Source organism: Pongo pygmaeus, chromosome 19, assembly GCF_028885625.2.
Source record: "Pongo pygmaeus isolate AG05252 chromosome 19, NHGRI_mPonPyg2-v2.0_pri, whole genome shotgun sequence".
Lineage (NCBI taxonomy): Eukaryota > Metazoa > Chordata > Mammalia > Primates > Hominidae > Pongo > Pongo pygmaeus.
In genome coordinates this window covers 17110871-17134372 of record NC_072392.2, presented here as the reverse complement: position 1 = coordinate 17134372, position 23502 = coordinate 17110871, and positions in this window count along the sequence as shown.

The window sequence follows — 23502 nt, the reverse complement described above, 5'->3', positions numbered from 1 at the left end:
ACAGACACACAGAATGATCACCTTAACGGTGCTCACTAAGCTCCCTTCCTGTGTGTTTCCTTCACAGCTGATACAGAATTTCACATATGACACGAGCAGCTGACTGCTTGGGAGCAATGCCTGTTTTATTCCATTCACTCTACGTTTATCTAATTCTCTAAACACATAGGAGAACCTCCGGTGCTGAAGAATAGAGAGCTGCCCGCCTCGCCTGGGAGAAACCTTCAGATGCGCCCCCGTTGTTCCCCCGCCGACAGAGGCTTGATGCCGCTTCAAGTGCCCGCAGTTATTTTTGTCAGCCATCCTCTCCTCCCACTCCTCCCAAAGAAAGCATTCAGTGAGTCATCGGGAGACCCGGAGACATCTGACGGTTGCTCAGCTGGTATCCGGCCATTGAGGGGAAGGAGGAGTGTGTTGATGTCCCCTTGGACTCTCCTTGAAGAAACTGCATAGATTCACAGACTCCTGGAAAATCAGAATCCAGAATGTGCACATGATACACATTTGGTGTGTGTGTTTATTTGTATTCACTCACGGATTCAACAAATATTTGTTGATTACCTGCCATCTACCAGACTTGTTTTAGACTCTGAGGACACAGCATGTACAAAACAACAAAGCCCCTGTCATGGGGTTTGTGTGCGTAATAGTCACTCATGGAGCGTGTACTGAAAGTCGTGAGGTGTGTAGTCTGGCAGGGAAGAGAGCCAGCCATCAAATGGATGTGGTGAGTGTTATGGCGCTGAGATGGAGAGATATATTGGGTGGCGTACAGAGAAGCACAGGAGGAAGAGGCTTCCAAATGGGTACCCTGATAAGTGGACATTAAATGGCGAGTGGCATCTTCCAGGTTCACTCAAGGGAGGCTACCCTCCATTGAGTTAACCCCAAAAATGCATACATGGAAGTACCCTAACACGTGACCCCTTTCTCCTTTCCTATTTCTTTCTATGCTGACCCCACCCCTAGGTCTTGGAGGTACATAGCTTGTTGTCCAGTTTCAGTTTCACAGCTGGAGAGAAATTTTGCCTCAGGAAGAAGTATACTTGGAGCCTCACCCATACTGGGTTTAGATGAGATTTAGATGAGATTTTGAACTTAAAAGTTGGTGCTGCAAAGAGTTAAGAGTTGGAAACTGTTGGGATGGGGTGAATGTATTTTGTATGTGAGAATGACATTCATTGTTACCCAGCGGGAGAAGCGTTATGGGCTGAATTATGGTCCCCCCAAAATTATTCATGAAGTCTAATACCCACAACCTCAGAATAGGACCTTATTTGGAGATAGGTCTCTAAAGAAGTAATTAAGTCAAAATGAGGTCATTAGGGTGGACCCCAGTCCAGTAGGATTGGTGTCCTTATGAGGCGATTAGGACACAGACACCCACAGAGACACCCACAAAGGGATGACCATGCGAAGAGGCAGGGAGAAGATGCCATCCACAAGCAAGGAGAGAGGCCTCTGAAGGAACCAACCCTGCCAACACCTTGATCTTGAACTTCTAGCCTCTGGAATTGGGAAGAAACAACTTTCTGTTGTTTAAACCACCCGGGCTGTGGTATTTTGTTATGACAGCTCTAGCAAACGAATACAGAGGTGTTTGTGAAAAGGAAGCAGCACAGTGTGGTAGGGTAGGGTAGTACACACTGGGCACCTCCAAACAGTTCTGCAGACTTGGAGTATAAGGTGCAAGGGATGGAGGGGAGGCTGGAGAGATGGGCAGGGGCCCGGCCATGAAGGGCCTCTGGTGACAAGGATTTGGGACTTAATCCACCATTCAAGGTACTGAGGTATTGAGGATGAAGTCAAGCTGGGCGCGGTGGCTTGCACCTGTAATCCCAGCACTTTGGGAGGCCAAGGCAGGCAGATCATGAGGTCAGGAGTTCAAAACCAGCCTGGTCAACATGGCGAAACCCCATCTCTACTACAAATACAAAAATTAGCCCGGCGTGGTGGCAGGCACCTGTAATCCCAGCCATTAGGGAGGCTGAGGGAGGAGAATCACTTGAACCCGGGAGGCAGAGGTTGCAGCGAGCCAAGATTGTGCCATTGCACTCCAGCCTGGGCAACAAAATTAGGACTCCATCTCAAAAAAAATAATAAATGAAAGGAGGAAGTCTGATACAATGCTGTATTGCAGATATAGTACAATCTGTATTATAGGGAGATCATTTAAAGGAGGCATGGAGGAGCTAAAAGGAGAGAAGAACTGGAGGCAAGAAGATAGGGGTCACACTAACAGACATAAAACATGGGTCAGACACCATGGCTCACGCCTGTAATCCCAACACTTTGGGTGAGGTGGGTGGATCACGAGGTCAGGAGTTCGAGACCAGCCTGGCCAACATGGTGAAACCCTGTCTCTACTAAAAATACAAAAATTAGCCAGGCATGGTGGCACGCGCCTGTAATCCCAGCTACTCGGGAAGCTGGGGCAGGAGTATTGCTTGAACCCAAGAGGCGGAAGTTGCAGTGAGCCGAGATCGAGCCACTGCACTCCAGCCTGGGTGACAGAGCAAGACTTTGTCTTGGGAAAACAAAACAAAACAAAACAAACAAAAAAAAAAACATGATTCTGGCTGGGACTAAGGCAAGGGTAGCCAGGATGGAGAGGTAGGGTCCCACAGAGATGCTGGGAATGTAGAATCCACAAGAGTTGGCTGCAAGTTGGATGAGGAGCAGGGAAATGCTGAGGGAAAGAGAAGCGAGAGGAGCAAGGGTGTGGGGAGGAAGCGACCTCCACTCTGCACGCGTTGAGTTTGAGATGTGATTGCTAAAGCACAGGGGTGTGCTCTGCTCCACACGCACAATTGAGAACCAGCTCCTGCAGAAGGGAACTGAACCAAAGGCCTTGGAGGAGACTACCTGGGATGAGAAGCTGGACAAGGGCAAATCAGTGGACCAATGTGCCATGTGGTATACTGAAGGAAGGGGGGGATTCTCTGAGGAAGACGGAGAGGTGATGTCAAAGAGGAAGAAGGCAAACTAGGAAGGAACAGGGTCTTGACTCCTACTGCATTGAGAAACAAGAGGGTGGAGAAAGCCCCAGACAGGAAAGAGCAGTCGCAACGGCAAATGCGGCAGACAGGTCATCATGAGGACTTGGAACTTGCCCAAGAGAGTGGCTCAAGAGAGTGAACCAAGCCCCTGCCAATAAATAAATATTTGCAGAATGAATGAAAAACCCCTGGAAGGTGAGACTATGAGCACCATCTCCAAAGAGTGATCACTGCCGTATCGTTTTATGCCTTTCCGATCTTGTACCAGGAATCCCCATCTTCCAAGTTGTCACTGAAATGACTAAAAGAGTATGAAAGTAGAGGGCGATTACACTAGACATAGAAGAAAACGGCCGCTCAGGCCTCAGAGACCTCAAGGAACTTCTGCAAGGCATGGCGGAAATAAGAGTAGATTCAAAGAAGTGCCTGCAGACCTTTAAGTCACCATGCGCAGAGAAAAGTGGAAAACCTCAGCAAAACCCCAGCAACACCCCGAGCATTGGCAAAAGGCATATTCTGTTGCACACATCACAAGCAGGGGCATGCCAACCACTGTGCCAGGTATGGAGACACTGCAAGAACCAAGACAGATGGAACCTGGCCCTCAGGGAGCTTAATTCTGGTATGAGAGGTGGACAGTAAACAAGTAAACAAATCAAACAAGGAATCACAGAGTATGATAAGTATGATGAATGAAATAAATGGCCGGGTGCAGTGTCTCACGCCTGTAATCCCAGCACTTTGGGAGGCCAAGGCGGGTGGATCACCTGAGGTCTGGAGTTTGAGACCAGCCTGACCAACACGGAGAAACCCCGTCTCTACTAAAAATACAAAATTAGTCGGGCGTGGTGGCGCATGCCTGTAATCCCAGCTACTCCGGAGGCTGAGGCAGGAGAATGGCTTGAACCCGGCAGGCGGAGGTTGCTATGAGTCAAGATCATGCCATTGCACTCCAGCCTGAGCAACAAGAGCAAAACTCCATCTCAAAAAAAAAAAAAAAAAAAAAGAAATAAACTAGGATGGGCTGGGCACGGTGGCTCACGCCTGTAATCCTAACACTTTGGGAGGCTGAGGCGGGTGGATCACCTGAGGTCAGGAGCTCAAGACCAGCCTGGCCAACATGGTGAAATCCCGTCTCTACTAAAAATATACAAAAATTAGCTGGACATGGTGGCACTCACCTGTAATCCCAGCTACTTGGGAGGCTGAGGGAGAAGGACCCCTTGAATCCATGAGGTGGGAGTTGCAGTGAGCTGAGATTGCACCACTGCACTCCAGCCTGGGTAACAGAGCAAGACTGCATCTCAAAAAAATAAAAGAAATAAACTAGCATTAGCCAATAGAAACTGGACAGGGACTAGTTAAGATGTATGGCAGTCAGTTTATCTTGCTGAAATTTTTCCAGCTTGAATTACATGACAGATCTCATGTATCATCATGTTATAGGATCTATCACATTTTGCACAGTTAGAATTTTCTCCTGTCACGTTTTGGACAGCCACCACTGCCAATGTAGGAGTGGTGGGGGAGGGGTTGTTGGAAAAAAATTCTGTGATTTGCTCCCTGAGGCTATACTTTGATTCCCTGGGTCAAAGCAGGGATGGGAAGCAAAGATGAGCCAGCAGAAGTGGAAGGGGACAGTGACCATATCCCAATGTCACAGAGTACATGCAAGAAACAATGTACAGCCATTGTTTATGCCCATTCCTTATTTCTCCTGATAATACAGCCTGCTCCAGGCACAGCAGGGATGCTCAACCCAAGTCCCTCCCAGAATTTTCAAGTGGGAGACAGGGAGGACGCTTCCTCTTTGGCCAAGCAGCTGTGAGGATATGAGCTTAGAGATGATGATGCTTTTTCCCTGCTGTGTAAAGAGGCTTAACTGCACAAAGAGACAATGAAGCCAACACACCCAGAGCAGTGGGGATAAGAGGTGGAGAAAATGCACCCTGCCGGTCCGGCTGTCCCTGCGGCCAGCTGCACCCCATCACTTCCTATGCTTTGGTTCTCTGAGCCTCTTCCCTTTTCTGCCTAAACTGCTTTCAGGTGAGTTTCTGCAATTTGCAACTATATTAGAGTTCTCCAGAGGAAAAGAACCAACAGGGTGCGTGCGTGTATGTGTGTGTGTGTGTGTGTGTGTGTGTGTGTGTGTGTGTGTAGAGAAAGAGAGAGACAGAGACAGAGAGAGATTTATTTTAAGGAATTGGCCTGTGCAATTATGGAGGCTGAAACTTCCCAAGATCTGCCGTCAGCAAGTTGAAGACCCAGGAGTATACATTCCAGTCTGAAAGCCACAGGCTCAGGACCCAAGAAGAGCAGATGTTTCTGTTTGAGACCAAAGACAGAAAAAGACCAATGTCCTGCTCCCCACAGTCAGGCAAGAAGAGGTTTCCTATTACTCAGCCTTTGTGTTCTACCCAGGCCTTCAACTGATGGGATGCAGCTCACCCACAGTAGAGAGAACAATCGGCCTCACTCAGTCTACAGGTTCAAATTCTAACCTCGTCCAGAAACACCTTCACAGACACAGCAGAATAATGTTTGATCAGATATCTAGGCATCTAGTGGCCCAGTTGAGCTGACACATAAAATGACCATCAGAGTAGCCTAAGTGTCTAATCGTGATGACGTAGCTGAAATCACACAGAGTGGGGGATCATATCACCACCTACTCCTGAAATCAAGGCTGTACTAAACAAAGCAAGGGCCCTTCGATGGCAGGCTTGAACTTGCGCTGCTCCTACCATTTAGCACAGGCGACCCAAGCTAACCTCAGGGGCAAAGATCCCTGCCATGTTTGCCTCATTCAGAGCTCTCTCTGTTTCCTAAGGCTCCTAGCATCAAAATAGGCTTTTGGGGATTGGCTGTTTACTGGCTAGGGTGAGCTAAGCTGCTGTGACAAGTAGACCTAAAGATGTAAATTGGCTCAAACACAGGAGTTTATTTCTCACTCACATAAGCGACTACAGCATGTGTTTTCAGCTGATGGGCAGCTCTCTGCCATAGGGTGATGCAGGGATCCAGGCTCCCGTCATGGCTCTCCCATACAGCCTAGTTGTCATCTACATCTTGCCAGCAGAAGGGAAAAGGGAATTCTCAGAAGCCTTGGCCAGAGTGGCACACATCACTTTAGGTCTTGTTCCATTGGTGGGAGCTACTGAAACGGCCACACTAAACTGCAAAGAAGGCTGGAAAATGTAATCTGGTCTTGCATCTTGTTATAACTTCCATCACTACAAAAGGGGAACATGATTGGGGTGGGCAGAAAAATCTGCTTTCTGAGAGAACTAAATGGCCGGCACTGGGGCATTTGGATTCTAGTTCTAGACCAGGATTTCTTAATCTTGACACCATTGGTATTTTAGACTGGAAAATTCCTTTTGCAGAGAGGAGGCCGTCCGGGCATTGTAGGATGTTTAGCAACATCCCTGGCCTCTACCCACCTGATGCCAGTAGCTCCCTCAACCCCAGTCATGACAATGGAAAATGTCTCTAAACATTGCCACGTGTCCTTTGGACACAAAATCACCCTCCATCGTTCTAGACAACAAGAGGAATGGTCAGAATCTTCTGTCAACCGGAGATGAAATGTAATGAAGTGGCATGCTCACACTTCCTCTCTGTCACTTGGAAAGTGTGGCTACTAGTTTTTGCTCACGACATTGACTGAATAGCTGAGATGCTGACTTGAAGTTTCAGAGAGAACTGAGCAATAATGACTTTGAGCCCTCAGACTCTTTAGTGAGAGAGTAATGCCATGAGAATAATGCCCAGGGATTCTGCAAATGCTCATCACAGCCAGAACAGCACGAAAGGAAATGCCCTGTTAAGCTTCTTCACTTCACGCCACACAAAAGTCAGAACAGGCCAGGTGCAGTGGCTTGTACCTGTTATCCTAACACTTGGGGAAGCCAAGACAGGAGGATGGCTTGAGCACAGGAGTTCGAGACCAGCCTGGGCAACGTGGTGAGACCGTCTCTACAAAAAATTTTAAAAATTAGCTGGGTATTTGCTAGGCGTGGTGGCTCACACCTGTAATCCCAGCACTTTGGGAGGCCAAGGTGAGTGGACCACCTGAGGTCAGGAGTTCGAGACCAGCCTGACCAACATGATGAAACCCCATTTCACTAAAAATACAAAAATTAGCTGGGCATGGTGGCGCGTGCCCGTAGTCCCAGCTGCTCCGGAGGCTGAGGCAGGAGAATTGCTTGAACCCAGGAGGCGGAGGTTGCAGTGAGCTGAGATCGCACCACTGCACTCCAGCCTGGGTGACAGAGTGAGACTCTGTCTCAAAAAAAAAAAAAAAAAAAAAAATTAGCTGGGTATGGTGGCATGTCCCTATAGTCTCAGCTACTTAGGAGGCTGAGGAGGGGGAATCACTTGAGCCCAGAAATTTGAGGCTGCAGTGAGCCATGATCGCGCCACTGCACTCCAGCCTGGGTGACAGAGCAAGACCTTGTCTCAAAAAAAAAAAAAAAAAAAAGGCAAACTCATACTGGCTTTTCTGCAATGAACAGACTTTCTGAGTTATTTGTGTGGATTCTCTGAAACTTCTGTGAGAGACAAGATTTTTTGATACTTGCCTAACACAAGATGATGTTTGTAAACACTTATAAAGTTCTTGTTATTTCTGAACATTGTGAGCTAGAGAGTAGACAGACCCCTAGGAAAGATATTTCTTTGCAGGAAGTGGACTGCCCTATTATAACAAGTGAAAATTCTTTGCAGCCTGGTGAAAACCAGAAATAATACCATCCAGCAAAGCTTCAGGATGCTTTACCTCCTAGAAACCCAGCCATATTGTTCTAACTTCATAGGAAACTGATTTTCTGGCTGTAGCTGATGGGGATTACTTCTTGTTCCATGAGACAAGCTGCAGTCTCAGACAATGAACTCTAGGTTCCTATGTCACTGCCAGCATAAAATATTAGTCTCCTGATTCATGGAGAATATGCTAGACTCTTGAACATTTAGTAAAGACAGTTACATAAGTATTTTTTATTAGAAAGCTACTTGTGAGAGATACAAGGTCATAATCAATAAGGCTCCATTTGAAACACTGCTGAGAAAAGAGAATAGAGACTTTTTTTTTGCTGCTGGAGTTGCAGACTTATGTCAGACTGAGATTTGTGTGCAAATATCTAAGTATTCATACTCCTCTGGCTGAGTGCAGTGGCTCATGCCTATAATCCTAACACATTGGGAGGCCAAGGTGGGAGGATCCTTTGGGGCCAGGAGTCCAAGACCAGCCTGGGCAAAATAGCGAGACTCTCTCTCTACTAAAAAATACAAAATAAGCCAAGTGTGGTGGCATACACTGTAGTCCCAGCTGCTCAGTAGGCTGAGTTGGGAGGATCCCTTGAATCCAGGAGTTCAAGGCTGCAGTGAGCTATGATCATGCCACTGCACTCCAGCCTAGGCAACAGAATAAGACCTTATCTCAAAAAAAAAAAAAAAAAAAAAGTACTCCGGGTCAGAACAAGCATTTAGTATTTCACAAACCCATGTCCATCATTCTCTCCAAACAGGCCTGAAAACACTAGACTTTTAGGCTTTTTACCAGTTTCTACATAGTCTGGAAGCAAGAATGAATAAATCGGGTAAGTAATCTTGTGTTGCCGAGTGATTATTCTAATTTCAAGGTGAACCTGTCACCCTCCTGCTCAGAATCTGTCCTATAGGCCATTCCCATGGCCTACAGGGAGTGTCCAGCACCTCACCCAGCCAGAGACTGGCTCTCTGTAGTCTGGCCTCTGCTTCCTTCTCTACCCTATCCGCTGCTGGCCCAGACTTCCTCTGTCGCCTCGAGCCCCAAAGAACCAAGTGCAGAGCCATGAACACACCACGACATGTCAGGCCCCTGCATTGCTCAAATTTCTCCCTCCCTAACCCCCGAAGCTTGGTGACTACTTGTTCAGGCTTCAGAAATCAAGTCACATGTTACATTTTCCAGAAAGGCTTCCTGACTCGCACTGTAGCCTGCCAGAAGAACCAGCCATTCCCTCCCCTATATTCCTCAGGTCACCTGTAGGTTTTTATCACCCAGAATACTCTAGAGCACTCTGTTGCATACATTGCTTAACTGTGTGCCTTGTCCCTCTGAAACCATGAGCTCTGAGGACAGGGACAGTGTCTTATTCTTCTTGGGAGCCCCAGTGCCTGACACAGGATCTGGAGAATGCTTACTCACTAATAAGAGTTTATTGAGGCCAGGCATGGTAGCTCACGCCTGTAATCTCAGCACTTTGGGAGACTGAGGTTGGAGGATTGCTTCAGCCCCAGAGTTTGAGACCACCCTGGGCAACACAATGAGTCTCTGTCTTTATGAAAAATTTGCTGGGCATGATGGCATGCCTGTAGTCCTAGCTAGTTGAGAGGTTGAGGCAGGAGAATCACTTGAGTCCAGGAGTTTGAGACTACCGTGAGCTATCATCATGCCACTGCACTGCAGCCTGGGCAACAAAGCAAGACCCCATCTCTTAAAAAATAATAATAAATAAATAATTGTTTTAAAAAATGAGTTTATTGAACAAAAAAATGAACAATACTGCACATGCAAATGCTGATATGTCACTCTTCATTTTTTAAATTGTGGTAAAAAATATACATAACATAAAATTTACTATCTCAACCATTTTTTAGTGTACAATTCAGTAGTGTTAAGTACATTCACTTTTTTTTTTTTTTGAGACAGAGTCTCACTCAGTTGCCCAGGCTGGAGTGCAGTGGTGCGATCTCAGCTCACTGCAACCTCCACCTCCTGGGTTCAAGCAATTCTCTGCCTCAGCCTCCCGAGTAGCTGGGATTACAGGCGTGTGACACCATGCCTGGCTAATTTTTGTATTTTTAGTAGAGACGAGGTTTCGCCATGTTGGTCTCAAACTCCTGACCTCAGGTGATCCACCTGCCTCAGCCTCCCAAAGTGCTGGGATTACAGGTGTGAGCCACCGCGCCTGGCCACATTCACATTATTATGCAACCATCACCACCATCTGTCTACAGAACTCTCCCCATTTTAGAAAACTGAGACTCTCCATCTATCTACAGAACTCCACCTCCTTCTTAGGAAACAAAAACTCTACCCATTAAACAGTAACTCCCTATTCTCTTATCCTAGCCTCTGGCAACCACCATTCTACTTTTATTCAATTTAATTTAATTTTTTGTAGAGAGAGGTTCTCACTATGCTGCCCAGGCTGGCCTCAAACTCTCAGCCTCCAGCAATCCTCCTGCCTTGGCCTCTCAAAGTGCTGAGATTATAGGCATGACACTGCACTAGGCCCACCATTCTACTTTCTGTCTCTATGAAATTAACCACTCTAGGTATCTCATATAAGTAGAATCTTACAATAGCTCTTCTTTTGTGTCTGGCTTATTTCATTTAGCATAATGTCCTCAAGGTTTAGCCATGTTGTAGCATTTGTCAGGATTTCCTTCTTTTCAAGGCTGGATAACATTCCACTGTCTGTATATTCCACATTTGTTTATCCATCATCTATTGATAGACACTTGGGTTGCTTCCTCCTTTTGGCTATTGTGAAGAATGTTGCTGTGAACATGGGGTTACAAGTATCTGACTGAGTCCCTGCTTTCATCTCTTTTGGGTATACAACCAGAGGTGGAATTGCTGGATCATACGGAAATTCCATCTTTAATTTTTTGAGGCACCACCATATTGTTTTCCATAGCTGCCGCGCCATTTTACATTCCCACCAGCAGGACACAAGGGTTCTAATTTCTCCACATCCTGGCTAACACTTTTTATTTTCTGTTAGGAGGCTTCTCTTCTACTGACGCATGAAAAAAGGCAAGAGCACAACTGTGGTAGGCAGAACAATGCCCCTCTCCCCAAGGAGACTCACAACCGTATCCTCCAAACCGCTGAATATGTTACCCTACGTGGCAAGAGGGACATTGCAGATATGATTGTATTAAGGATCTTAAGATGGGAACATTATACGAGAATACCTGTGTGAGCCTACTGTAATCACAAAGGTCCTTATAAGATGGGGGCAGGAGGATCAGGGAGAGAAAGATAAAAACAAAAACAGGCCAGAGTGATGTGATTGCCGGAAGGGGCCATGAGCCATGGAATTCGGGCAACTCCTAGAAGCTGGGACAGGTGAGGAAACGAATTCTCCTGAGAGCCTGTGGAAGGCGGGCAGCTCTGCACACTTTGACTTTAGCCTTGCGAGACCCACTTCAGACTTCTGACCTCCAGAATTGTGAGGTAATAGAACTGTGTTGTTTTAAGCTGCCAAGTTTGTGGTTATTGGTTACAGCAGCTCTTGGTACCTAATAGAACCACCTAATCGAAAAACAGACAAAAGATGTGATCAGGCATTTAACTGAAAAGGAAAGAGATGGGCCGGTAAACAGATGAAGAGATGGTCAACAGCACCAGCTGTCTTAGTCATCTCTGGCTACCATAACAAAATACCATAGGCTGTGGGGCTTATACTGCAGTCATTTATTTTCTCACAGTCCTGGAGGCTGGAAGTTGCAGGGAACCAAGTCAGGTTCCTGCAAGGGCACTGTTCTTGGCTTGTACGCAGCCGTCTTCACGCTGTGTTCTCACATGGCGTTTTTGGTGGACTGGGTGGCACAAACTCTCCATGGTCTTCTTACAAAGGCGTTAATCCCATACTCAGGACTTCAACTAAATCTAATTACCTCCCAAAGTTCCCATCTCCAAGTATCTTCACCCTGGGGATTAAGACTTCAATATACAAATTTTGGGGGACATAATTCAGTCCATAGCATTTCACCCCAGTGCCTACCCCAAAATTCGTTTCCTTAAAGCATACAAAATACATTTATTCCATCCCAACATAACCAAAAGTCTTAACTCATTCCAGCAACAACCCTAAAGTCTAAAGTCCAAAGTCTGATCTGAATGTTATCTAAATCAGATATGGGTGAGACTCAAGGTATGATTTATCCCGAGAAAACATTCCTCTCCAGCTATGAACCTGTGAAGCCAGACAAGTAAGCACTGTATTATGTGCTTACAAAATACATTGGTGGGACAGGCATAGGATGAACATTCCCATTTCAAAAAGGAGAAATAAAAAAGAAGGAAGGAGTGACAAGTTCCAAGTAAGCAAAAACCCAGCCTATGGTATTTATGTAAATGAAGGCCCAAATTAGATTCCATTTTAGTTGGCCAGGTAATCAGAAAAAATTAATAAGCTTATCAATAAAAGCATTGGAGGGGAGCAGAGGATATGGATGAGGGGAATCCAGTGCTACAGGGGAGGGGCAGTAATTTGCTGTAGCCACTTTGGAAAATAATCCAGCATTAATCTTAAAGTTAAATAATTCCACTCCTAGGACTATACCAGCTGTAGGAGGAGAATGTGTAAGAATATTTATAGGCCAGGCGTGGTGGCTTATGCCTGTAATCCTAGCACTTTGGGAGGCCAAGGCAAGCGGAGCACGAGGTCAAGAGATCGAGACCATCCTGGCCAACAAGGTGAAGCCCCATCTCTACTAAAAATACAAAAATTAGCCAGGTGTGGTGGCGCGTGCCTGTAGCCCCAGCTACTCCAGAGGCTGAGGCAGGAGAATCGCTTGAACCCAGGAGGTGAAGGTTGCAGTTAGCCAAGATTGCACCACTGCACTCCAGCCTGGGTGACAGAGCGAGACTCTGTCTCAAAAAAAAAGAATATTTATAGCAGCGCCCTTCACAGTAGCAAAAACCTTCAACTTGAATGGCCGTCTAGAGGCGAGTGGAGAAATAAATCAAGATACAAAGGACACAGAATGAATGAACTCCAGTGACAGGCAGCAATGAGGATGATTCTTACCAATACAATAGTACATGGGGAAAAAAGTCTCTTCAAAAAAAAATAAATACTGCAGGATGTATTTTTATCAAGTTAGAAACAACCAAAATAGAAATAGCCACCCTTTAGGGACAAATATAAATAAAATACAACGGCTTAAAAATGTGGAAACAGAGGAAATGTGGGGTGGGGGTAGGATAAAGCAAGGCTGGGTATGATTTGAAGTTAAAATGTGGACAACAGGTACATGTAGTTTCAACAGACTAGTCTCCAGTTTTGTGTATTTTTGAAATTTTCCATTATAAAAAAGAAAGTTTAAAATAATATGAAGAGAAAAGGAAGGAATGATGAACATCGGATTCAGGATGCAGATATTGACCTGGGGGGAGGCAGAGCAATGGGACGGCAGAGAACCCTATGAGTCAGTCGCTTCTTGTCAAGGATCTGGCTTGGTTCTGATCTGTTTTGCATGGTGAGTTCATGGACACCTCTTATGTAACAGATTAAATAACCAAATTAAAGCAAGCCATTCATGGAGCAATGAAGAAATAATTAGAGAATAGAGGGGAAAAGCACGAAGGCAGCTCGCCCACAGTTCTCAGTGGCACTCAGTGGATGGGTCCCAAGATGCATCCTTCTGGTGTTCTGTTTGCAAGAAGAGAGCTTACACGTCATGGAGACCTGGATGCCAGTTCTCCTGCCCTCCACTGGCTCTCTCTCCTGCAAAGGACATTTCTCTCGTCAGTGTTTCTGAACATCTGACAGTATGCTGTCTGCCAAAGGCCTGGGCGAGGTATCCTACGGCTTCTAGGCTCCTGATTAAAAGCTGGGCTGGATGTTTGGGAAGTCACACAGGCGTTTTTTTGTACTGTCTAGTTTTTGGATGAAAATGTAGGGGTTTGCATTCATCCCTGGCATACGTCATTATTTAGGAACTCTGAAACATTTTACCTGGTCACCAAAAGAAGTCACCAGGGTTGGGGCCAGGCGCAGTGGCTCACACCTGTAATCCCAGCACTTGGAGAGGCCGAGGCAGGTGGATCACCTAAGGTCATGAGTTCGAGACCAGCCATGGCTAACATGGCGAAACCCCATCTCTACTAAAAATACAAAAATTAGCCAGGTGTGGTAGCAAATGCCAGTAATCCCAGCTAATCAGGAAGCTAAGGTATGAGAATCAGTTGAACCTGGGAAACAGAGGTTGCAGGGAGCTGAGATCGTGCCACTGTACTCCAGCCTGGGTGACAGAGGGAGACTCTGTCTCAAAAAAAAAAAAAAAGAAAGAAAGAAAGAAAAAGAAATAAAATAACTCACCAGGTTTGGAAGAGCTGCCAAAAGAGATGTGGGCTAACCCGGGCACCCTAGAAAAGGGGTGGGGTGTGTCTTCTTTGAGAAGAAAATAAACTTATAAAAAAAAAGTTATGGCCGGGTGCGGTGGCTCACGCCTATAATCCCAGCACTTTGGGAGGCCGAGGCGTGCGGATCACCAGGTCAGGAGATCGAGACCATCCTGGCTAACATGGTGAAACCCCGTCTCTACTAAAAAAAAATACAAAAAATTAGCCGGGCGTGGTGGTGGGCGCCTGTAGTCCCAACTACTCGGGAGGCTGAGGCTGGAGAATGGCGTGAACCCGGGAGGCAGAGCTTGCAGTGAGCTGAGATTGCGCCACTGCACTCCAGCCCGGGCGACAGAGTGAGACTCCGTCTCAAAAAAAAAAAAAAGTTATTCAATTATACGTAGTGCTATAGTTTAGATGTTTGTTCCCAAAAACCTCATGCCAAAATGTATCCCCAATTTGGGGGGTGGGGCCTAAGGGGAGGTGTTTGGGTCATGGGGACAGATGCCTCATGAATAGAATAATTCCTTGGGGTGGTTGGGAGTGAATGAGCTCTCGCTCCATTAGTCACTGCCAGAACTGGTTGTTGAAAAGAGCCCCGCTGTCTCTCACCTCCTCTCTTGCCATGTGATCTGCACACACCAGGTCCCTCTCACCATCTGCCATGAGTGGAAGCACCCCAAGGCCCTCACCAGATGCCTAGTCTTGAACTTTTCCAGACATCAGAATCATGAGCCAAATAAACCTTTTTTCTTTATAAGTTACCCAGTCTCAGCTGTTCCTTAAAGCAACACAAAACAGATTAAGACACTTGGTAAATCATGGTAAGGAATACTTTATTCAGGACCATTGCAATAGGCGTAGGGACCATTGCAATAGGCGTAGGGACCACTGCAATAGGCGTAGGGACCACTGCAACAGGGTCTTGCAGTAGGGTGAGAGATTGGGCTCAACTCTGAATACAGCTGGTGCAAGTGGGAGTTTATAGCCAAGGAGCAGGGTGGGGGTCAGTGGATGGGAAATTACTAAGAGGAAACATCAGAGGTAAGGGGGATTCTGGCTAAACACACCTAACAGGATTCTTGCTGAAGACAGGCCAGGGTAAACCAGATGTCACCTGTGGGATGGTGGAGGCTGAGGAACCTGATCTGATATTAAGGGTGAGGGGATTCTTGCTAAATTGACTTATCAGGGTTCTTTGCTAAACTGGATTTTACATGGAAGTGCACAGATGAGCCTAGGAAAAGGCTCAGGAGCCTGACTAAAGTTTGGTCAAGCAGAGAACCTCTGTCAACTAATGGACAGGGATCTCTTTGTTGTGTGAGTGTGTGTGAGTGTGTATGTGTGTGTGTGTGTGAGTGTGTGTGAGAGGGTGATTGTGTCTGTGTGAGTGTGTGTGTGTATTTGGTGTCCCCTCACAGTCAGTACTTGCAGTGACACCCTAAATTCCTCTGAGTCTAAGAATGGTTCTGTCCTCTTGGAAATCTTAATGAGACCTCAGGAGACAAAAACTCTCATTTACCTCCTCCCCACATCCCAGCTCTTCTGGCTCTTCTCAAAGCGTGGTCCCCAACCTGACCAGCAGCATCTGCATCCCTGGAAACTCCTTGGAAATGCACATGCCCTGCCCTGCTGAATCAGACACTCTGGGAGTGGTGCTCAGCAGTCTGTGCCTTAACAAGCCCTCCAGGGGATTCCGATGCATGCTCAAGTTTGAGCAACACCTAAACCAGTGGTGCATTGTACCCGTTCCTGGATTCCTTCTTGCTTCATTACCTTTCCAGACAATATTTCACAGGTCATGGTGTCCAGGACCTACTATCATCCATCTTGCCACATCCCTCCATCACAAATGAATGCCCTAGGAAACCTTAGCAGGGGATCGACCTCAACCCCCATTTCTTGAGATGTCGGGAGCAAGCAGAGCAAACCTCATAGCCACAGGATGCCACTCCGAGCTCCTGTCTCCTGCCTCTGCAGAAGCTTCCCAGCTATGGTCCCTTGGCCAGCTCTCTCCACACGCCCATGCCCTGCTTTTCTCCCCTGCATTTTAGCAGGTAGTTTTGATGGCATTGAAAAAAAGAAAGTAAGACTGTAAGGCCAAAACTCCTCCAATTTCTCTTCCATCTGCAAACTTGTTTGCATCTCTCCTCCTCCTTTTCTTTTTTTTTTCTTTTTTTTTTTTTTTTTTTGAGACGGAGTCTCACTCTGTTGCCCAGGCTGGAGTGCAGTGGTGCAATCTCGGCTCACTGCAAGCTCCGCCTCCTGGGTTCACGCCATTCTCCGGCCTCAGTCTCCCAAGTAGCTGGGACTACAGGCGCCCGCCACCACGCCCGGCTAATTTTTTGTGTGTGTGTTTTTTTTTTTTTTTTAGTTGAGACGGGGTTTCACTGTGTTAGCCAGGATGGTCTCGATCTTCTGACCTCGTGATCTGCCCGCCTCTGCCTCCCAAAGTGCTGAGATTAAAGGCGTGAGCCACCGCGCCTGGCCTCCTCCTCCTTTTCTGAATCAGTGTGAGTCTACCTGGCGCACATCAGTGGCTCATCCCTCCACCTGTACCAGGTCATGTCCCCACATGGGCCCAGGGGACTCCGGCCTCACCTGTGCTTCCTCCCTTCCCAGGTTCTCTTATGTTTAAAAACAAAGAGCAACGTTTTCAAACACATTATTTTTAGAGACAGGGTCTCACTCTGTCACCCAGGCTGGAACGCAGTGGCGGGATCATAGTTCACTGCAACCTTGAATTCCTAGGCTCATGAAATCCTCCAGCTTTAGCCTCTCAGGTAGGTGAGACTACAAGTGCATGCCACCACACCCAGGAAATTTGTCTTTTTATTTTTAGAGACAGGATCTTGCTATGTTGCCCAGGCTGGTCTTGAACTCCTGGGCTCAAGTGATGCTCCTGCCTTGGCCTCCCAAAGTGCTGGGATTACAGACGTGAGCCACTATGCCTGGTCCAAATTTTAAAAAAATATAAACTGAGAATCTATATTCTCTAACATAGTGCAGACATAGTTTTGAATTCCAGCTCTCCAATGACTATCAAGGAGGTATTGGTCAAGTTATTTACTTTTTCTATATTCCAGCTTCTTCTGCTATAAAAAAGAGGTATCATAACACCTTTTGTATGATTATTAAGAAAAGGGTTAAATATTACAAGTGTAAATTGTTTTTTTGTGTGTGCTTTTTGTTTGTTTTTGAGACAGACTCTCACTCTGTCGCCCAGGCTGGAGTGTAGTGGCGCTATTTCGGCTCACTGCAACCTCCACCTCCCGGGATCAAGCGATTCTCCTGCCTCAGCCTCCTGAGTAGCCAGGACTACAGGTGTGCGCTACCACGCCCAGCTAATTTTTGTATTTTTAGTAGAGATGGGGTTTCACTGTGTTAGCCAGGATGGTCTTGATCTCCTGACCTTGTGATCCACCCACCTTGGCCTCCCAAAGTGCTGGGATTACAGATGTGAGCCACCACGCCTGGCCCAAATACAAATTTTTTTGGGGGGCGGGGGACGGAATTTCGCTCTTGTTGCCCAGGCTAGAATGCAGTGGGGCAATCTCAGCTCACTGCAACCTCCACCTTCTGGTTTCAAGCGATTCTTCTGCCTCAGCCTCCCGAGTAGCTGGGATTATAGGCACGCTACCACGCCCGGCTAATTTTTGTAATTTTAGAAGAGACGGGGTTTCACCATGTTGGCCATGCAGGTCTCAATCTCTTGACCTCGTGATCAGCCTGCCTGGGCCTCCCAAAGTGCTGGGATTACAGGCGTGAGCCACCGTGCCCAGCCCAAATACAAAATTTTTTATCAACGTGATAAGAGCTTTACATGTCGAATAAAAATATTTACAGCTTGATTCATATGTTAGATTTTTTTATTTAAACATTTATATAATATGAATGATCTTTAAATTTCATTAGGCATCTTATGGTTCAAATCCTTACAACATGATCAGAAACTGAAATGGATGTTCCAAGTAAAGTCATGATGAGAATTTTTTAACTCCAGATTTGATGGTGAGAAAAGTCCAATGTTTCTATATTACAGAAATTACTTGCTTATAAGAGAATGATTCTTGAGAGGATAAATTCCATGATTATCTCTTGAATAAGGTGATCTCCCTTGTTAAAAACCTAAAAACAACAGCAACATCAACAGCCTTCTCTGCCCTGTGCCCCTCTGGTTATCGTCCTATTCCCAATTGAATTTCTTGACAGAACAAGCTAGAATCACGCTCTCTACTTCTTTACCTGCCTTCTGGTTGCTCTCTCATTCCCTGGAAACTGATTTCCTGAAGATCATCAATCAGTAGCTTCCATGTCAACAAATCCAATAGGCATTTTAACTCTCTGTTTCATTCCATCCCTTTCATTGAGCACCTGCCCTATACTGAGTTCCTGGCATGAAGCTAAGCCATTGGAGGTGGCCATGGAGTTGCTTCATTCGGCAAGTATTTATGGGGCTCTTCCAGTGTGCCTGCTGCTGTGCTGTGTCGGCACTGATGGACAACGGCTCCCACTAATAACAATCTGGCCTTGAGAAACTTATAGCCATTACTGTAGAGTCTGGTGCAGACAATGAGACTCAAAGAACACATGAGAGGGACTCCTGACTTTAGCCGGTGAGAGCCAAGGGAATCCTAGAAGCCATCCCTGAGGAGGAAACACGAGTTTAGTCTAAAGGTCAAGGAGGGATTAACCAATGAGGGGATGAAGAAGGATGGCCTGGGCAGAAGCGCAGCACAGGAGAAGCACAGTACAGGATGTGCTTTCCTATTCACAGAGCCTTACAGTCACAGAAGGGGACGTGGGGGCATTGGGGGAGGCTTCCTGAGGGAGGTAATATCTACACCGAGCCTTAAGGGATGGCCAGGTATCTATTAAGGAGGTGAAGGACACCCTAGGAAGATAACGCCGCATGTACAAAGGCACAAAATGTGCTGTCTTGGGAGTGTGGTAGGGAATGTGGAATGATGACTGACGTGAAGGTCATGAGGACACGGTAGCACCTCGGGATATCAATGCCATGGTATGCAGTTTGGACTGAAAGTGACAGAAATCACTGAAGGGGAGAGGGAGAGAGAGATTCCCTTCTACAATGATCACTCCAACTGTTTTGTGGAAGATGCATCAGAGGAAGCAAGGCTGGAGGTGGGGAGACAAGTTAGAAAGAAGGTTAGGGTGAAAAATGACAGATCCTCAACCAAGGCAGTGGCTGTAGGAAGGGGAAATATTTTAAACGCAGGACCGGCAGGGCACGGTGGCTCACGCCTGTAAGCCCAGCACTTTGGGAGGCCGAGGCGGGCAGATCATGAGGTCAAGAGATCGAGACCATCCTGGCCAACATGGTGAAATCCCGTCTCTACTTAAAAATACAAAAATTAGCTGGGCATGGTAGCATGTGCCTTGTAGTCCCAGCTACTCGGGAGGCTGAGGCAAGAGAATCGCTTGATCTTGGGAGATGGAGGTTGCAGTGAGCCGAAATGGCACCACTGCACTCCAGCCTGGGTGACAGAGCAAGATTCCGTCTCAAAAAAAAAAAAAAAAAAAAGGAGGATCAAGGCTAGGGACGGTGGCTTATGCCTATAATTCCAACACTTTGGGAAGCTGAGGCTGGTGAACCTCGTGAGCTTAGGAGCTCGAGACCAGCCTGGGCAACATAGTGGAACCCCGTCTATACAAAAAACACAAAAATTAGCCTGTCATGGTGGTGCATGCCTATAGTCCCAGCAACTATGGAGGCTGAGGGTGGAAGATCACCTGAGCCTGGGAGGTCAAGGCTGCAGTGAGCCATGATCATGTCACTGCATTCTAGCCTGAGTGACGGGAGTGAGACCTTGTCTAAAAAAAAATATGTAGGACCTTAACAATGCTAGCAGACCTAAGCGTGAATCTCAACACTGCCCTTTACTACCTGTGTGACCTTGGGCAAGTCATTTAACCTCTCTAATATTCCATTTCCTCACCTGGGAAATCAGGACAATAACAAAGCCTACCTCGCAGCTGCGGAAAGGATGAATTGCCTAATATATGCAAAGAACACAGCCCAAGACCGAGCACACAGGAAATGCACAGCAAATGAGAGCTCCCATCCTTGGCATCATTGACTATCCTTGGTTAACCAGATGCAGGTTAAACAAAGAGTGCACAATGACTCCCGGGTTTCTGGCCTGCTGTTACTAAAAGCAGAGACAGGAGTGGGTAGATTGGGAGGGAGGCCTGGAAGAGGATGCGCTCATTTGTTGAGCATGAAGTGCTCACTATTGGAAGAGATGATCCTCCATGGGTCCCTTGCACCCTCACACATCTTGTTGTGTATGCCAAGATTGCAAGACCCTGACCATTTTTAACCTGGGCCACTTCTCAGTGCTGTGTTTATACCGAGCCGCCTTGAGGGATGAGGTGCCATCTCCCTGGAGGAGGAAAAGCAGGCTTGCTTACTCCTCCCTGCATAAGCAGCTCCAGGCTCAGTGTTCCTCAGCTATGACGCTAACCAGCTGCCTGTGGAACATCCATCTGGGCCCCCCATGTTGCCCCTGTGAGACTTGGAGGCAAATATGCTGATGCACATGCTTCTTGCTGTGCTCTCAGTAACAAAGTCCTATGTTTCTGACCCCAGAGTGTCATGTCTTCTGTCAGCATCCATGAATCAATGACAGGTTAATTTATTAGCTTATAAGTTGGAAAGAGTCATCAGTGTGTACATGGCAAGTAAAGCCATGATTACAAATAGTATTGCCCAGAGAGCACGTTGGTAACGTGCCTGTAGTGCCAGAAACACAGGTGACTGAAACAGGAGTGTCCTTGAGCCCGGGAGTTCAAGGCTGCAGTGAGCTATGATTGCACCACTGCACTCCAGCTTGGGTGACCCTGTCTCCAATAAATAAATAAATAAATAGCATTGCCTAGGAAGAGATACGGGGTAGTACCCTGCGTAACGGCAACAAGTAAAGAATGAGGGTAAGAAAAGGAGCTCCCAGGAGAACTCAAGAAAGAAACCTAGAGGAGAGTAGTTCCTCGCAAGCCAAGGGAGTAGAGTTTCAATCAAAAGAGTAGGCAACAGGATCAGATGCTGCTTAAAAGTCAAGTAAAATGAAGATTGAATGTGGCCACTGAGTTTAGCGACTAGGTCACTTCTTTAGCTGTTGCTAAAGGCTAAAGTCAAGAGGCATTTTAGTGACATGGTGTGGCCAGAAGCCAAACTGAAGTAGGTGAGGAATGAATGGAGGTAAAGAAAGAATGACAATAGGCTGGGCGTGGTGACTCATACCTGTAATTCCAGCACTTTGGGGGCCCATGGCCTGAGGATCGCTTGAAGCCAAGAGTTCAAGACCAGCCTGGGCAACATGGTAAAACCGTCTCTACAAAAAAAATTACAAAAATTAGCTAGGCATGGTGGCGTGCACCTGTGATCCTGGCTACTTGGGAGGCTGAAGTGGGAGGCTAGCTTGAGTCCGGGAGGTCAAGGTTGCAGTGAACTGTGATGGTGCCACTGCACTCCAGCCTGGGCGTCAGGGTGAGACCCTGTCTCAAAAAAAAGAAAGAAGGGAGGGAGGAAGACAGAGAGAGAAAAGGAAGGAAGGGAGGAAGGAAGGACGGAAGGGAGGGAGGGAGGGAGGGAAACTAAAAATCTTAGCTGAAGAGAAAGGATAAAGTTGGGGCACTGGTGACTGAAGCAGGCAGAGGCAAATGAAATTTTTCAAATAGATGGAAGAGACTTGAGTAGAGCATATCTTGAAGAGAACAAGCCAGAAAATAGGAAAAGTCAGGGTAAAAAAATTAAGAGCAAGAGGAGGAGGATAGAATCAGGTCTCTGAAAAAGAGAAGAGGGCTAACATTCAGATCCCAAGTGAGGGGCTGGTCTGGCCCCTCTCCCACTGAAATGGCATTTGCCCCAACCACACACCCTCAAGCAGGCCAACAGACTATCTAGGTTGTGTGGTCTGTCTCCAGGTGGGTAGAGCTCACTGTCTGTAGGGAGGGGCCTGGTCAATAGGTTTCCTTGGTGGCCACTTGTCTGGTGGTCCTGCAGACCAGAGATGAGAGACACATAAGTATTTTTCAAGCTGGGTTCTCTGGAGATGCCAGCAGGTGTGTTCTCCTATACAAAGGGTTCAGGTAAGTTTGGAAAGTGCTGTCCAAGCCCTGCAAAGCCAGCTTGTAGGAAGGCTGAGTGTACTCTGCTGGCAGAGATGGACATTTGGGAGTGGGGTGGCCAAAGGGAAGAGAATGCCTGCAGGAGAGATGCCAGGACTCATACTCAAGGTACTCAGGGATAACGGAGAAGACACCTATGGAAAACCCTGTGATCACAGAGCAGGAAGAGGAACTCTCATTTGCAGAACACCTCTACTCTGCTTGAAGTTTATATATTGACAAAGATTCTTTGCTTGGCCAAACTTTAGTCAGGCTCCCAAACCTTCTCCTAGACCCTCTGTGCACTTCCATGTAAAATCCAGTTTTAGCAAACAACCCTGTTAAGCCAGTTTAGCAAGAGCCCTCCATCTTGTATATCTGATCATCTTCAATATCTGATTAGGTTTATCATCTCCGACTCTCCCCCAGGTGATCTCTGGTCACCTGGCCTGTCTAAAGCAAGAATTCTGTTAGGTTGGTGTTGTGAGTGCCACAAAGTCAGAAATAATCAGGTTCATGCACATGTGTGTCTTTCTACAACGTCAGGCTTTTATTGATGCTATTTCAGTCATAAAAACCACAAGCCACATGGGGTTCTCAAGGAGGCAAATTCTCCCTAGTTTTCCCCATTCACTTGGTAGTAATAGCTGCGGGCACACAGGCTCAAGTCACTCCACAAGTCAGTCAATACTGCAAACCATACGTGGTAGTATACTTAATCAATATATAAATGTTATAGATTACACATTCCACATCAAACAAAGTAACATTTAACATCAAGAGAAAAGGGGATAGGGAAGAAGGGGTTAACAATATAGTCCAAGGAGAGTGACTTGGACAAGGGGAGTCTCCTGGCCTGATCCAAACGTCCTCAGTGTCTTGCAAGGAAGAGTCTTTGATGTGGGCAGAGTGTGGGCAAGATGGGGTCTATCCAGACGGTCGTCTCCAGTTGCTGAAGTCCTGCTCTTTTTATGGCTACAGAATCCTCTGGTGAGGACTGATAGTAAAGAGTGTGCCTGTTTACGTCCTTATCTGGTGGGGTGTAGTCTTTATTGATTAGGCAAACATCTGGTTCCTGTTGGCATGAGGCTTTTTCAAATGTAAAACGGACCCTTTTTCTAAGATGGAGTTACTTATGTCAAGGGTGCTCCATACAACCTGTTTAGGCAGAATCCCCCTCAGCCCTGATGTTTCCCTTATTAAGTTTCTATCCACTGACCCCCACCCTGCTCCTTGGCAACGAATTCC